The following is a 15,152-nucleotide window of genomic DNA, read 5'->3' as shown; positions in this document are numbered from 1 at the left end:
AGGAGAGTTTCACAGATTTCACCATTCCCTCTTTTGCTCCTCTCAGGGTGCAGAAATGAATGTAGGGTTTCTGCATTTAGCAGCAGATCTCCAACTGCAGTCTAATTCCTAATGAACAATTTATATATACCGTGATCATACAGGTAGTGCATTTCAGCAAGCAAAAGTCAGCTTCCATTGTCACCAAATACAGAGCAAAAAGGTGGGTTTTTTTATGGTGCTGGGCAATGAATTACAAGAGGGATTCACACTGATCTCAGCTTGGGAATTGCCCAGCATGCCAGTGCTCTTATCTAGAGCCCTTAAAATGTGGATCTACCACTGATTCATTTACTATCAAGTCTAATCACTTGTCTAGTTCTGGAAATTGGCCTCCTGATGTGAATATCCCTGATTTGCTAGCAGATATTCCCAGGCATTATTGGAAAAGGATTTGTCTTTAAATGAGACCTTTTAGTCACTGCCCAGGGGTGTTGCTTATGATTTTAAAGCATAAACCTTTTTGCATTTTGCTTGAATACACCAAAATAAATGCTCCTGTTCAGGGTAAAGAGATAAAACAAGAAATTAGTGGTCTAAAAACATGGCAACACAGAACCTGTTGCCCAGTGGTGGCTGCTTCTGATACAAAGTTAATCCTCGCATCTGAAATGGGGCCTGGACTAATTGAAAACATCAGAAATAAAACATTTGAGATATTTGGCTTTCAGCTGCCAGCTCTGCAAGCAAGCACAGATGAGGGAAAACTCTTTTAATGAGTGTAGCTAATACAAAAAATTGTTTTAGTAATGCAGAAGTGTGAGTTAATATACTTGGTTGTTGCAGCAGCTTTTATTTCTGTATTTACAGAATAATTACAGTCCTGTGGGAGGTGAAAATCTGGCTCCAGATATTCCCTCAGCAGTGTGGATTAGGTTACAGCTCATCACATCACCATATACATTGTGCCAGTCTACAAAGGTATTTTCAGAGAAATATGAAAGAACAATTATTAATAGAACTATTAAAAAAAAACAGGGCCCCGTCTGGTGGGATGTCAAGGAAAAAATCCGTGTAGGCTCAAACCCTCACTGGCACCAGAAACCCTTTCTTTTTAAGGACTTGGAAGGTTTCATTAAGTAAAAGACTGACACCAGGTTGCTACAACAAAACAATATGTGGAAGTCATGTTGCTGGAGGCCAAAATGCTGAAAACTTTCCACTTTTTCCCTACAATCAAACAGCACTGTAGAAAAATAAAATAAAATAAAATAAAATAAAATAAAATAAAATAAAATAAAATAAAATAAAATAAAATAAAATAAAATAAAATAAAATATATAAATCTTTGCAGGGAGGAGTAGGAAATATATCAGTGATGCCTTGGAGTGCAGAATAGCCAGACAGCTGCAACCTTGGTGGTCCATCCAGCACATCTTGAATGGAGGAATAAACAAATTAAAAGCAAATGCGGAACAATTGTCAGCTTTTTGCAAAAGCTGAGAGCCAATTACTGTTCTAAGGATTTGTGCACATGTTTTGCATAACTGCATGGCAATTTTTGGACATAAGAAAAATTAATATGCTAATCATTTCTGTATTCACAGAAAACTAATAAATTCACTATTTCTTATAGCAGCCTCTAGAAATTATCACTTCTTAGGCTTTACCAATACCATGCAAACTAACTTAAGCCTAAACACTTCTGTGATAGGTTTAATCCTATCCCAGCAATCATTTCTTCACCTCTTGTGCTGATCTGGATATATTTATATTTATGCGTTTAAAGGCCTGTAACTCACAACCTATTAGGAAAGAAATGGGATTTTTTTCCTTTCTGGAACTGTGTATTCCAAGGGAGGATTTTCCAAAAGTTCCATGTAAGTGAAAACATGCTCTGCTTAAAAGACATTTCTGTGATTGGTGTGGGTTTCGTATTGCAGTGAGGAGTACTTGGGGGTTTATGGTAGAGACAGCTCTGCTGAAGTGGTGTGGCTTGGTTCCCTGGAACCAAGAAAATAAACTTGTAACACTCGAACTCCAACCACTCCATTCACACCAGGGGCTGAAAGCTCATCTCATCCCTGTGGGAAGAGACAGAGCTGCAGTCCCTCTTTTCTGCCCATGTGGGCAAGAGAAAACTGAACATGGGCAAAGGGATGGAGAATGCAGCGGAGGCAGAAGACTTCTTTTTCCTTCTCTCCATCCTGCCAGGTAATCTGCTAGCATTCCTAGGCTCTGAGTGTTCATCCTGAGCTGCAGCAAGGCATTCATTCCTTAGGAAAGATGCAGAGCAGTGCTGACTTGCAGTGGTTTTCTTAAGGCAGCTGTCACTATCAGCAGTGCTGTTGTTATTTACACTTGTCATATGCTAAATTGATCCATTTTCCCAACTTTTGCTTGCCAGCTCAGGTGGAAGGGACAGCCTGACACTTTGAAGTTACAGTCCTGGAGTAAAAAGCCAGAAGGTAAAATTCCAGTTACATTGGTTTAACGTGGAGCTTGTCTCCCTGCCTTAAGCAATCCATATCCCAGCAACAACAAGGACGGCGCCAACGTGCTGCACCCGGGGTACAGGACCTGTCCCATGTCACTCCCATCCAGCAACTGAGAATTCCTGTGCAGAACTGATGTGTCACAGCCCCACAGCTCCCTGGCTCGGATTCCTTACACCTCATAGCTCCCCAGCATAGTGTTCTCAAACATCAGCCAATTCACATTAATAGAACACTTTCATGTGATCCGGGGAGAAAGGGGATCCACACACCAGCTAGGACTGAAGGAGTGCAGGAGGTTATAAAAATCAGGGACAGAGTGGTGCATTTTCATTTTTAGTCTAGAGGAAAATTGGGTAAGTAATTTTTTTGTTAGTTCTTTAAATTTTAAAATGTCTAGACTCAAAAACAGTTTGCTAATTATGTTTTAGACATTACAAAAAGGCAAAGGGAGTGTCTGACAAGTAAGAGAATTTTTTTTCTCTGTACCAGAAAAAAAGTGTCTCCTTTGAGGTTGTATAGTTTCATGATCTCTTGTATAACTTGTTTTACAATCCCATACCCTATATAGTGTGTCTACAGGATGATGTCTTGTTTAGTCAGTATCTCTCTAAGACCAAGAGACTGATCATTAAATGTGCATGTCCTAAAATAGCTGTTTTAAAAACAAGTTACAACATTACAGACTGTCATAACTATTTGCAAATGCTGGAGTTGTTAAATGTGGCTCTCTTCCACTTGTTCTTTTTCTTTTTTTTTTTCCAGAAACAGTTCTAAGGGTTTGTGTCAGTAAGGATTGCTTGTTGTTTTGAAGTTGCCATGTAACAACAAGAATTGTGTTTCTCATGCAGAATTTCAGGGGTGAAATGAGCTGGCTGCTCACTAGACAGATTATGCAGATGTTTGCTGATGTTCTGAAGTGGGAACTGTCTACGATGTTTTGTCTTTCATGCATAGCAAAGTTTGTTTCAGGCTGTAAAACACAACACTGAGCAGTCGTAGGTACAATTTTCCTTCTGGTGACCCAAAACTTACAGATCTTCAGGTAGCTGAAGTCACTTCCAGTCTTACCCACTAGGAGAACCAATTAAATCAAAATAAGATTAGCAAAAATTTGATTGTTGCTGCTTTTAACATTGATGACATGATGTTGAAATCCATAGTCAATGTGTAAGTCCATGGTTACTTCAGTTATTTCTAGATTTTATTATTGAACAGGGTTTATACTATCATCATGTTTTGGAAACTGTTTTCCAAGTTTGAAAAAATGAGTTTATCTTCAGGCAAAACTAACAATCTCGTTGACAGGCACAGAATGACATGCTTCTATCTGTATTATAAAGCAGACATTTCATACAAAATCCAATCTTGCCTTAAAAATAGAGTGTTTATAACTTGAATTTTGTTCTTGTGATTCAACTATTCAGGATCAAGCTGCTAACTACCTAGGAGTAGACTTTTTTCCCCTTACACAGCCCAAAAAGATGGATTAGAAATCTGCAATATACATACGGGAGTTAAAAAAAAATTCCATCCCTTCATGTCAAAATGTTTTCATTATAGATTCAAAGTTTAATTTAGTCCTAATACATGTACTCTATAAATCTTATTTCATAAGGATTTTGGACAGGAAAAAGTGCTGGTAGTTGACCAGAAAAGTCAGATGGGCCCACAGGTAGATGATCTAATCCTCATTGGTTTAGTTTAATTAACCTGACATCTGCATCTCTGCCTCTGCATCACATCAGTCATTTCTCCATCTCTGGGACAGAGTCCTGTGACAATGACAGGCTTGGGCATCCTGGCCTAAGGAGATCAGCAGGCACTTTGCACAGGAATTACCTGGTCAGTGTTCTCATCAAGCATTTGAACAATCTGTGGAAGCAACCTAGTCTGGGAAAAACCAATCTAAGCTGATCTAAGTTACATTGTAGTCGGAGTTTTATCAGTAAAGTCCATAACGAGTTTGAAAAGAGTAACATTTTACCCTATTTCTATGATCTAGGCTTAATGCTAAATGAATGGCTTAAGTGCAGTTAATTGATTCCACATTTAATTGCAGAAACTAATGGTTTGAAGAGCTGACAGCCAGGATAAGAGTTGAGCCAGCAGAGATTATAGCTGTTTTTTCCTTGACATAATCCTTTTTAAGTACTGTGTTCTAAAAATCACATGTTGAAACAAAGTTTGATTTAAGTTTTGTATGTTTTCATTAGAAGCTCTTTAATGCAGGATCCTATGAAAATACAGCAGTTGGTCAAGATCCATACACAGCATATACAAGCCTCAGCAAGCCTGACAAAATACTGAACTATATATTCTTGCCAAATTAAATTTGTCATTAAATGCTAGTTAGGGCTTGACAAACTCATTTACTTCTCTGGTTTCCCAGCAAGCATAAGATCCAGCCAGTTCTCTTTATTCTTGAGCAAACCCAAGCTTCACTCAGCTCTGAGTCCTTGCAAATGGATTCAGATATTTGTATTTATTTGCTTCCTGTGTAAACAGTAGTGTGCTGCAGGGAGTTTTGTGGGACTTTAACGGGTCTGTGCATAAATAAAAGGTAAGAATGATTTATTTTATTACCTAGATGAAATCTGCTTTTCTGAGTATAAGTAATCAGAAAAGATTTGCTGGTTCATGGCAACCTGACTGGGTGAAAACAGTTTTTTCTTGCTACCAAAATATAATGTGATTAATATCGTGCTATTATTTTTGTTTTGATATGAACAGCTGCCATATTTTCTACAGGAATATTTTAGAAGGGAACAAGACCAGTAGAATTGTGAGTAAGAAGGCAGGAGGATGAGATAATCTCCCTAGAAAAAATGAAATAAACCAGAAAACTTTATCAGGATTTATCAACTTTATCAACACCATAGATGTTTTTGCAGAATAGATCTGAGGAACTGACCAACTGAGACAAAGGAATTCTTTGGTAAATATTATTTCAGAATGCGTTGTCCCATTCCCAAAACGTGTTTTCTGCAGCAGACCTGTAAAAAAATACCTCTTTTGGGGAGATAGTAAAATAGGGAAGGATTTGTTCCTCAGCTCTGTGTTCTGGGATTCTGTGAGGTGTCAGCCAAACAGCAAAATTTCTGTGCACTGAAGGTTCGCTGTCAGATTTTCACAAACTCTCAAAAAAGACAGACAGGATCCTTCTAGATCTTCTGAAGCATAAAAAATTTTTGATATTGACAAACTGACATCGTGAGCAACTCCTGGTTGAAGCCAGAAACAATTGCTGCAGTAAGGGAAGGGGGGGGAAAGTACAAAGAAGCTGTTTGTGAGTACCAAAATCCCAGTTTTTACAGCACAGCTTCATAAATCTGCAAGTTTGACCTTATCTGCCTAGATTTTAGTGTGTGGTTTTAGCATGACTTCTCCAGCACTTCAGGGGGATGTGTGTGCTCTATTATGCAAAGCTGTCACTTCTAGCAGCAGTGTGATCTGTTGCCTGTATTTTTGTGTCTGTGTTTTATACCTACAGCATATTGATACTATTGAAAATGATCAGGGTAATTATCAGTATCTGTTGTGATAAGTTGCATGCCTGCTTTTTACATTGCCTGTTACTCACAGTTTCCATGCAACTTGCAACTGTAAACTGAAAATTATACTTAACCACTTTCTTGATGAGAAAGACCTGATTTTAGCCACACTTTTGGAGCATTGCACAGTTTTATTGAACCCATATGAAAATCTCTGCATGATACAAGGGGCAGGAGGTTTCAATTCATGGTCTACATAAAGTGGGGAGCTTTTTTCTGTTTCTTTGGTAGACTCTTAAATCACACAATGCTCACACCAAGGCATGAAACATGTCAGGAGCACTGACCGTGGAAATATTGCTGCATTCTAATAAATGAGCTTCAACATTTCTTAATTGTCCCATGTGCAGTACTTAGTTCCTGCATGAAGACTCACCAGGCCGAAACAAATATTTCAGTCATGGCATTATTAAATCATTTCTACTGGTAAAAAGATATCAAGAGTTTCACAAACTATGCTTGAGCCTTTTGCACTAGTATATTTTACAGTCTTATCATTTTTTGGCAAGTTCTGTTCTTACATATGAAGTTTAAAGAGGTTTGAGTCGATGTATGGGCTATCACACTTTTCAGAGAAGAATATTACTCCTTTCTAGATGCACAGGAGTTCACCAAGTAATCTTTAAGAGTTTACTCAAACAAGAGGAAAAGACTCACATTTGGGTACAAAAAAACCCTAAATCTTTATTCACATGAGCTTTGAACTGGACAAACAATTGTAGGCCTTATTTTGTGCTCATTCCACTGACTTGAAATCTGGTTAATATCCACATTTTGGTACTAGTGACTGGTACTTGGTTGCCTACATGCTGTCATGGCTTCCTGTTTAAAGTAGAAATTTTACATATTCCATGTTACAATCCCTGCTTAAAAGTGCCAGTGTAGTGTATAATTATGTATAACATCTATTTTAAGTAAGAAAGTGAGCCTGGTCTCCAGGGAACCCTCCCCAAACCAAAACTGAGATTAAGGTACTGTAAAGCCTGCAACTAGCATATTCCTTAATGATGATGAAATGCCAGTGAAAAAATACACCTGTAAATTAAGAGTGAACTTCTGAAACTGGATATTGTTCATATTAGTGGAAAATGAGAACATAAATATAAATAGTGGAGACCCAGCTGGAGAAGGCAATAAGTTATAAGAGTTTAAATCTGTCATTAGGTGAAGCTGATTAGGTTTAGGTCTGTCAGAAGGATGAGGAGTTGTGCCATCTGTAACAGCAGTGAGCAGCTTAGGTAACTTTATCTCCACCAACCACCAGGGATCACCAGGACCACATCCCACCAGCACAGCATTAGATCATCGTCTAAAAAAGCCACGGCCACAAAGGCAAACATCAAACACAGTCCAGAGGGGGATAATGCAGTTCAGGCACCATTTGTTGTCACCAGGTCATCATAAATGAAAGCCATGGAAGACTGGCTGTAAATGACTTCTCTCACCCTTGTTTTGCAATTCTGTTTAGTTGAATCAAAGGAATCAGGAGGAAAAGAGGTTTATAATTTCCATTCAGCTTAAACATTAATTCATTACATTATTTTTAACATGGTAGCAGGTATGAAACTATGGTAATGTCTGTAAGGAAGCATTCTTATTAGTATGCAATTATTATCCTTTGGAAAAAAGCACATAAAATTATTTTAGCCTTACTGTTGGATTTTTTTTTTTAATTTATTTATGATACCTTTGAGGATGATACTACTCTGCAGAAAACTGTTCTTGGCTGATCTTACAAATAAGGAAGTGCCTTGGTCCTGATTAGCCTTGAAATGTGATAGAGTCTTTTTTGTACAGGGTTAGATCATACTTAGGAAAAATTCATAATCCAGGGAATATTCAATGTAAAATATAATCGCTTCTTTTAGAACAGTAATGCCAAATCAAACCAGTAATCTTCTCCCTTCTGCATCATTCTGAGGGCTGAACAGCAGCTGTACTTTCCTGCCTAGCCCAGGATTACACAACACACTCACAGCCTGATCTCTCAACTCCCCTGTGCCTCAATTCCTGCCTCCCTAAAATGTCAGCAGCATTCTCCTGCTTTGTGAATCCGTGAGGAGCTTGCACAAGTAATCCAGCTAAATGTTTACAGTACATCTAAGTGTTGTGTTTACTTAATCTAAATATTTTCAAGGTGCAGAAGGAACTGAAGAAACTCAACAAATTTAGTTTCAAAGTAAATATCTTTTCATCCAAACTCGGGAATCTTTGTAAACAATTTAGGGGCACTGTCTTGACTATAATTTCAGGTCAGTGACTCAGTTCCCAGAGTTAGTCCTGTAAAAATCTAATACACTTGCTTGGACTAGAATATGAAATCTAACCCCTGTCTGGCTATTAACAAGTTGTCTGGATGTGCAGCTCTCCTGAGAGATTTATTTTCACATCCTGCTCTCACTACTGATGGAACAGAGCATTTCTGGAGTAAGAGCATTGACAACTGAAATATTCAACAGATGAGGTTTTATCTAATTTATTCTCACTCAGTGATCTAACAGCTATCATGAAATAATTAAAAACAGCCTCAGGCTAAATGGCCTCTAACTGAGGATGAAGGATATAATCTGCATAAGATATCTGCATTTATAGATATATTTAATTTATGCTTGTGTACATATGTGTGGTACATGGCTATGTACCTGTGTTGTGTCAGCAGAAAAAAAACCCCAATAAACATCCTCTCCTCAGCCCAAGGAGAGTCTCTGAGTGCTGGAGGCTTTCCAGGAGCACGAGAATGGGATATTTGTGTGGGCATGGAGGGTGTGTGAGCACAAAGCCCAGAAAGCAGCTGCAACCTGCCAACCCTGATGTGTCAACACACACCTCAGGCCAGCAAAGTGGGAGATTAAATACTGCTGCCATCCACAGTCAGGGAGAGACAGCTGCTGGCAGCTGGTTCAGACCCCACAGCTAAAGCAGAACAGGCAGGAAGGAGCCCTGGCCCCCTAAGCAGTTTTAGATCTGCCTCTTCCCTGCCTTCCCTTCAGCTCGCAGAAAATCAGTGCCTGTGGCATCTCTGCTCTCCCTTGTGTTTCCACTGAGTCTCCTGGAGAAAGGGAGGAGAAGAAAGGGAATGCATGAACGGAAGGAATGGGTAAACTCAGAAGGGAAAGCAGGAAAAATAATTTGAAGGAGGAAGGACCTGAAAAGAGGCAAGAAATAATTCATCCTGTGATGCACCCTTCCCAGGCCCTATAAGTGCCCCTAGACCTGTTAAACCAACTGATCCCACCTTATTTCCTGCTCTGCCTCACATGACATGGATTTTTGTCTCTCCGAGTCACATCCCACCAATTCCAGTGCTGAGACTGGACACCAGAGCAGGCAGACCAGCTCAAGGAGCAGACAGCAGCTTCTAAAATTCCTCCCCTCACATCACACCTCCCACTGCTACTTCCAGAATTTTGCCCCAAGTCAGAGGGCATGCTCTTCCTGCCTCAGCTGAGAGATTTACAAACAGAAATGCCTCACTTTGAATGACTGTTTGTGTTTATAGTGTGAAAACACATGTAATCTTTCTCAAGTTGGCTATGGACCTGACTTATACAGTCATATGTGTCTCATAATACAAGTGTTGGGGAGATACTATTCATAAATCATAATTAGCTGATTATAAAAGGCCAACAGTAGTAATAAGGAAATATTTTTCATCCTGCACAATGATAGGCACAGATTTGATGCCTTGGGAAGGCTGAGCTGGAACAGAGACTGAACAGAGCTAGAGAATAAAACAGGTATTTATTGAAAGGCCTTCAGGGTACACCTTGGGCAGGACAAGAGCCTGGCCAGGGCTACACCCAAGGTGGACCCAAAATGGACACAAAATGGACCCAAAATGGTCACAAAATGGACAAGTGGTCATGAGAGCTTAAGTTTTTGTAAGTTTTGGTCCATTTGCATATTGGGGTTTAATTGTCCAATTACAGCTCCAGGCTGTGAGGTCCCATCCTCTTGTTCCTCCCTTCAGTCCACCCTTGTTTGTGCTTTGGGGCTGAAAGTTGTCCTTGGTCCTCAGCAGGAAAAGGATTTGTTTCGTGTCCCTGCTGTGTGCAGAGCTGAGTGACCCTGAGTGTGAGCTCAGAGCTGCACCCCTGGGCAGCACAGAACCTGAAATACAGGAAAGATAAAACTTCAGGCATCAGATTGACCAGGTGAGATATGTAGGTCAGCCTCCCCTGCAGCTCCCAAGCCCTGCTGGCTGGTGATGGAGTTCAGAACTTAAACAGGAATCTGTGTCCAGCTCTCCATAGCTGGAATGTGCATGTGGACATGGAGAGAGAGTCAGAGCTCTGTGTTTTGTCTGAATCCACAGTCTCCCCACTGACTGAAGCACTGCATATGGAATCTGGTGAAAGACTGCTGGTATAAATGTGGTTTGGAAAGAGAAATGTTCCAGTACTTGGATATTCTTATTTGGATCATATATACTTTATGAAAAACTTTTGGCATCACTTTTAAGGGCTAAGCCCTGTGCAGTACTTTGACATCTGCAACCAGTGCAGCAGAAGGGAATGTACGTGACCTGAAAACATTTAATGCTCAGTGCACAAGGAAGGATGATTGAGATCCACAGATGTAGGCATCGAGCACCATTTTAGGCACCTGAGGTGGCCATGACACCCTCATGGGACTAGCAGATAAAACACAAAATTATCTGAGACCCATGTCTTCCAGAGAGGCAGTTAAGGAATGAGTAGAATACATCAGAATCACACATAAGATTCCCATAATCACTTTTATTTATTATTGCTTGAGACTATATAGTATTAGAAAAGATCTGTTAAGACCTGAAATGATAGACTTTCTTTTTTCAGCTGGGAAAATATCACTAGATAGAAAGCAAACCAAATTATTTAGCACCTCCATATTTCCTTAGGAAGGGCACCTCCTGATGGAGTTCCAATAATATTAACTCAAATTCCAGCAGAGTCTGGTAACTGGAGCATGCTGAGGAAGGCAGTGCTGACATCCTAGTTCTACCACTTGGTGAGCTTTTTAACTTTGGCCAAGTCCATTAATCTCCAAAGAAATATGTGACTTCTTCTGCCCTTTTGTGCCATAAAACATAACTTACATCTGAAGGAGTGCCCTGAAGTGCCACATGGGGCAGATTAAAAGCAATGGAATTATGTCATCCTTTGGATTTTTCCAGGCCAGGTTAACATCTTGATTGAGAATTAGCCAGAAATAGGAAGAATAATTTTTAACTTTCATTACCTGTCTTTTAAAACATGCTTTCGTGTTTTAGTGGCAGGTAACTCAGTGTCCCTGCCTCTTTTCTTTCACACTTGTGCATGAAGTGGGGCACATCAGCCAAGGCTGGGCTGCATCCTCTGCTGTCCTCTGAATCCCAGTCCTACATGGGCTCAGTGATGTGATCTCCATGGGCAGTTTCTGGTTTTCCTGGGGGAAGGGCACGAAAATACCATTTCACAACTCTCACAAAAATGCAGCTCAGCTTTCTGTTGCCAAGCGATGTCACGGTTTTACAGCAGATCCAGCTGCTGATGTTTCTAAGCAACGTCCTTCCCATCAAGTTGTGCACTTGAAAATCATTACTTGTTTATTAATTCTCATGATGGGTCATGGTTTCCCCCTCAGATCTTGGTATTTGCTCTTCTAGAATTTGTGGGAAAGCAAAAGCTGAAGGACTGCTGTAGGTCAGTTGTTCTTGCAGATCTCTGTGATATTGTGGGAATATTCAGAAATTGGGAATGGTTTTGCACTACTACATCAAGACTAGAGAAGAGTAAAATTCTGAACATCTCCCCTTTCTTCTCTTTCCTGTGGGAACAGCTGGTGTGTGATAGTGTGCTCAGTGCTCCAGCAGAGCTTTGCAATGCTTTACGTGGAGTATCAATCACCTGAAAGTAAGGAACAGAAAACATTTTGTCTTAAATTGGCAGTATTTGTGCCATAAAGTAACATGACCTCAAACTGAATTGTCTACAGATACCTAAGGTAGCATGTCTTCAATATACAGGAAACTATCAGATCTGTGTGGTGTGTGGTTGGTAAGTGTACCCAATACTGTGTATACTGGGATTAAATTTGATCACTCATGACAAATTATTTGGCTCTTACTGAAATATCTAACTTAAAAACCCACTATATAGCTTACCTTTAAGTCTGAGCTGTATTTTCCCCTAGTTTGAGCCTTCCAGTCCTCCTGGGTCAAATCCTGTTTTGATCAAGAAAAGACAATCTCTCCATATACGAGCCTGGAGTGTGGATGAGGGGAAATTCCAGCAAACAACAGTAAAGCAGCCCCGTGTGAGTACTTCTTCCCCCACCAGTTCCATCATAAAATCAAAGAGAATAAATAGAGACATCAGAGCATGTGGGATTCTCTCAGAGCTGGTGGTTTGCACTTCATACTGGAACAGAGCAGAAGATCAGCCTGTGCAAAGGTGGGAGCAGCTTGCAGTGAGGAAGGGCTGCTTGGGACAGATGGGATAGAAGTGAATTGGTGAATCCTGATTTAGACATGAGGGTGGGTCAGAAAGCTGAGGGCACAGTGCCAGGGTGTCAGTCAGGGTCCTTGTAGGGATCAGAGCACAGGGGGGCTGTGTTGGTGTCACTGCCCTCATTTCACAGGGCTCACGGTTCTGGCACCAGGGCAGGAGCACCTTTGCACATTTGCACCTTTGCAAACCTTACAAAACTTAGCCAAACAGAGGGACTCTGCTTTGCACCTATGTTGATAAAAATACACGACCAGAAATCATCATCTAAAGATTACCAAAGGTCGTTTTTCTCCAAAGTTTCTGCCAGACAATTGTGTTGCAAGGCAGCTTCTTCACTTTCACTTTGTGGCATTTTCTGGCCTTAGCTTAGGAATGGAACAGCCCCAAATGTGAGCTCAGTTTGTTTTGATGAGAAAATAATGCAGCCAGCAGAAGTGGGGATGTATGACCAGGTTTGTGTTTTCCTGAGCTCCCACAGGATCCTTGCTCTCGAATTCATGGCAGAGAGCCTAAACAAAAGACATTGCTTAATTTGTTGTGTGTAAGACAATCAATTGTGCAATAGCCTCACTTTGTTTTTAAGGAAGAGTACACTAAAATTTTGAATTAATGAACTTCAGATTTACTGGATTCTGAACTGGGCAGGGGAGACCAGATAATGCTGGAACACCAACTTCATAAAAAGAAGAAAGATTTAAAAGGCAGGGCTATTCATGTAGCCCTTGATCTCACAACTGTGCATGCCAGCTCATCACAGCCTTTCTGTTTCCAAGTCAGGAGTTTATAGACATAGATTTTGTGGAAGAAAAGTCAGCAGAAAACACATTGCTGCCCTGTGGAATCCTGCCTTTTAGCCATGTCAGATATGACTTTTCCATGCTGGATCCAGCAATGCTGCCTCACACTCTCTCGGAGGTGCAATAATCCCACAGTGGACCATTCCTTTGGTTTGTGGCCCCAAAAAGCACCACGGGTGTTTACAGAAACTCCTTAATCCCTTGGAATTGCCACTAATGATAAATATTCTGTCTTTGGTTACCAGCTGTGTGTCTGAGCACCCCTTTGTGGAAGCACTGCTGGAAGGACAATCAGTTAATAATAACAATTAGCTGGCCCATAAACCAGTACTTCTTGCAACATCACATTTCAAAGGGTTTTTGTCACGTCTCCACCCTTCAGGATGATTAAACGGGAAACGATTTCACCATAACCTGAACAGGCACATCAACATTTACTAGCAGGTATTTCTGACAGCTTTCAAGGGTGACAGGAGAAAATGAAAGATGAGCTTACACACATAAACAAACACGGATGAAAAATGCAGAATAGATATTCCCCCCAATACCAATTTTCCCTCGAAAAAAGGTGTGTAACCCTGCTGTGTCATTGACACTGTTCCACTGAACAATTTTTGCAAGAAGCACTGCTTGCACCACAAGCCAAGAAACGGTGGGAGTGAAACACGTTTGACCCAAAATCGACTTTTTCTGGGGTTGCTTTTGTGAAAAACTGGATTGTTGGGGCTCAGAGAGCCTCGGCAGCCTGGCAGGAGCAGGGGGAGGCCGGGCTGAGGAGGTGTAACTTGTTTTCTTGCTCGCCTGGGGTGGAGGCAGGTTGGTTGCTGAGCAGGTTATGAAGGTGGGTCCCGGAGAGAAAGCCTACATTTCACGAGTCTGAGGAGAAGTAGGAGGAAAATCAGGTGAAAACAGGTGAGGTGGAGATGGAAGGAATGGTCTGAAGACATGCTCTGAAAGCATCAGTGAAGCCAAAGGTGCCAGGTAAATCTGGGAATGTAAGAGACACTTTAAACATCCTCTTGTTTGCTTTCAGGAGAGCAGTTGTTCAGCTCCAAAGTCTCTGCAGGCTGAACAGATCAATTTGGTACCAGTGAGCTGTTTTTGAGATATACAGTGTTCAAATAATTTCGATAATGACATGGAAATTGTAAAAGATAGCACAGATGATGAAGATTACCTTTTGGTTAACCATTGTTATGTCTAATGGATGGATTTTTAGCATGTTTGTAATGTTTATTTGAAAGTCTATACATATGATAAAGCGCTTGTAGTTTGCAACCTAAGTAATGCCTGTGCATTGAATGATTTAGAAATAATGTATGTAAAAGGGATTACAGTAACACTGTAATCTAAAACATTATCTTAGCACTCTGCAATGTAATTCACACTTTAATATTATTATCACTTGTTTCATTATTGGAGAGCCTGTAATGTCTTTATTTCCTATTTATGACATTTATTTTCATTATTGAGCAGACAGTAATGTGAGAATTGTGTGAAAATGGTGAAATTTCATGCTCTAGGGAAAGAGTGCATAGACAATATGATATGAAGTGTTAGTGGAGATTTTTGACAGCTGGCACTTCTGCTGTGCTCTTGTCATTTTCCACTTTGATTCCTGTGCATTTTAATTAAAAAAAAAACCTGTAAATAAAGTATTGTTATCTTTCAACTCAATATTAGAACTTTGGCCTCTATTAGCAGTTGCAGTCCTTAACAATCAGTATGGCTGAGCTGGTGCAGAAATATTGACATTATATTATGCAAAGGAGTGAATTCACTCTAAAATAAATTGGACAACATTGTTACACACATTGGCTAATCTATTTTAGAACTTGATGAGCAAAGTCTGCATTT

The sequence above is a fragment of the Prinia subflava genome, chromosome 9 (genome assembly GCF_021018805.1).
Source record: "Prinia subflava isolate CZ2003 ecotype Zambia chromosome 9, Cam_Psub_1.2, whole genome shotgun sequence".
NCBI lineage: Eukaryota > Metazoa > Chordata > Aves > Passeriformes > Cisticolidae > Prinia > Prinia subflava.
Note: the sequence above shows the minus strand (reverse complement) of the source record.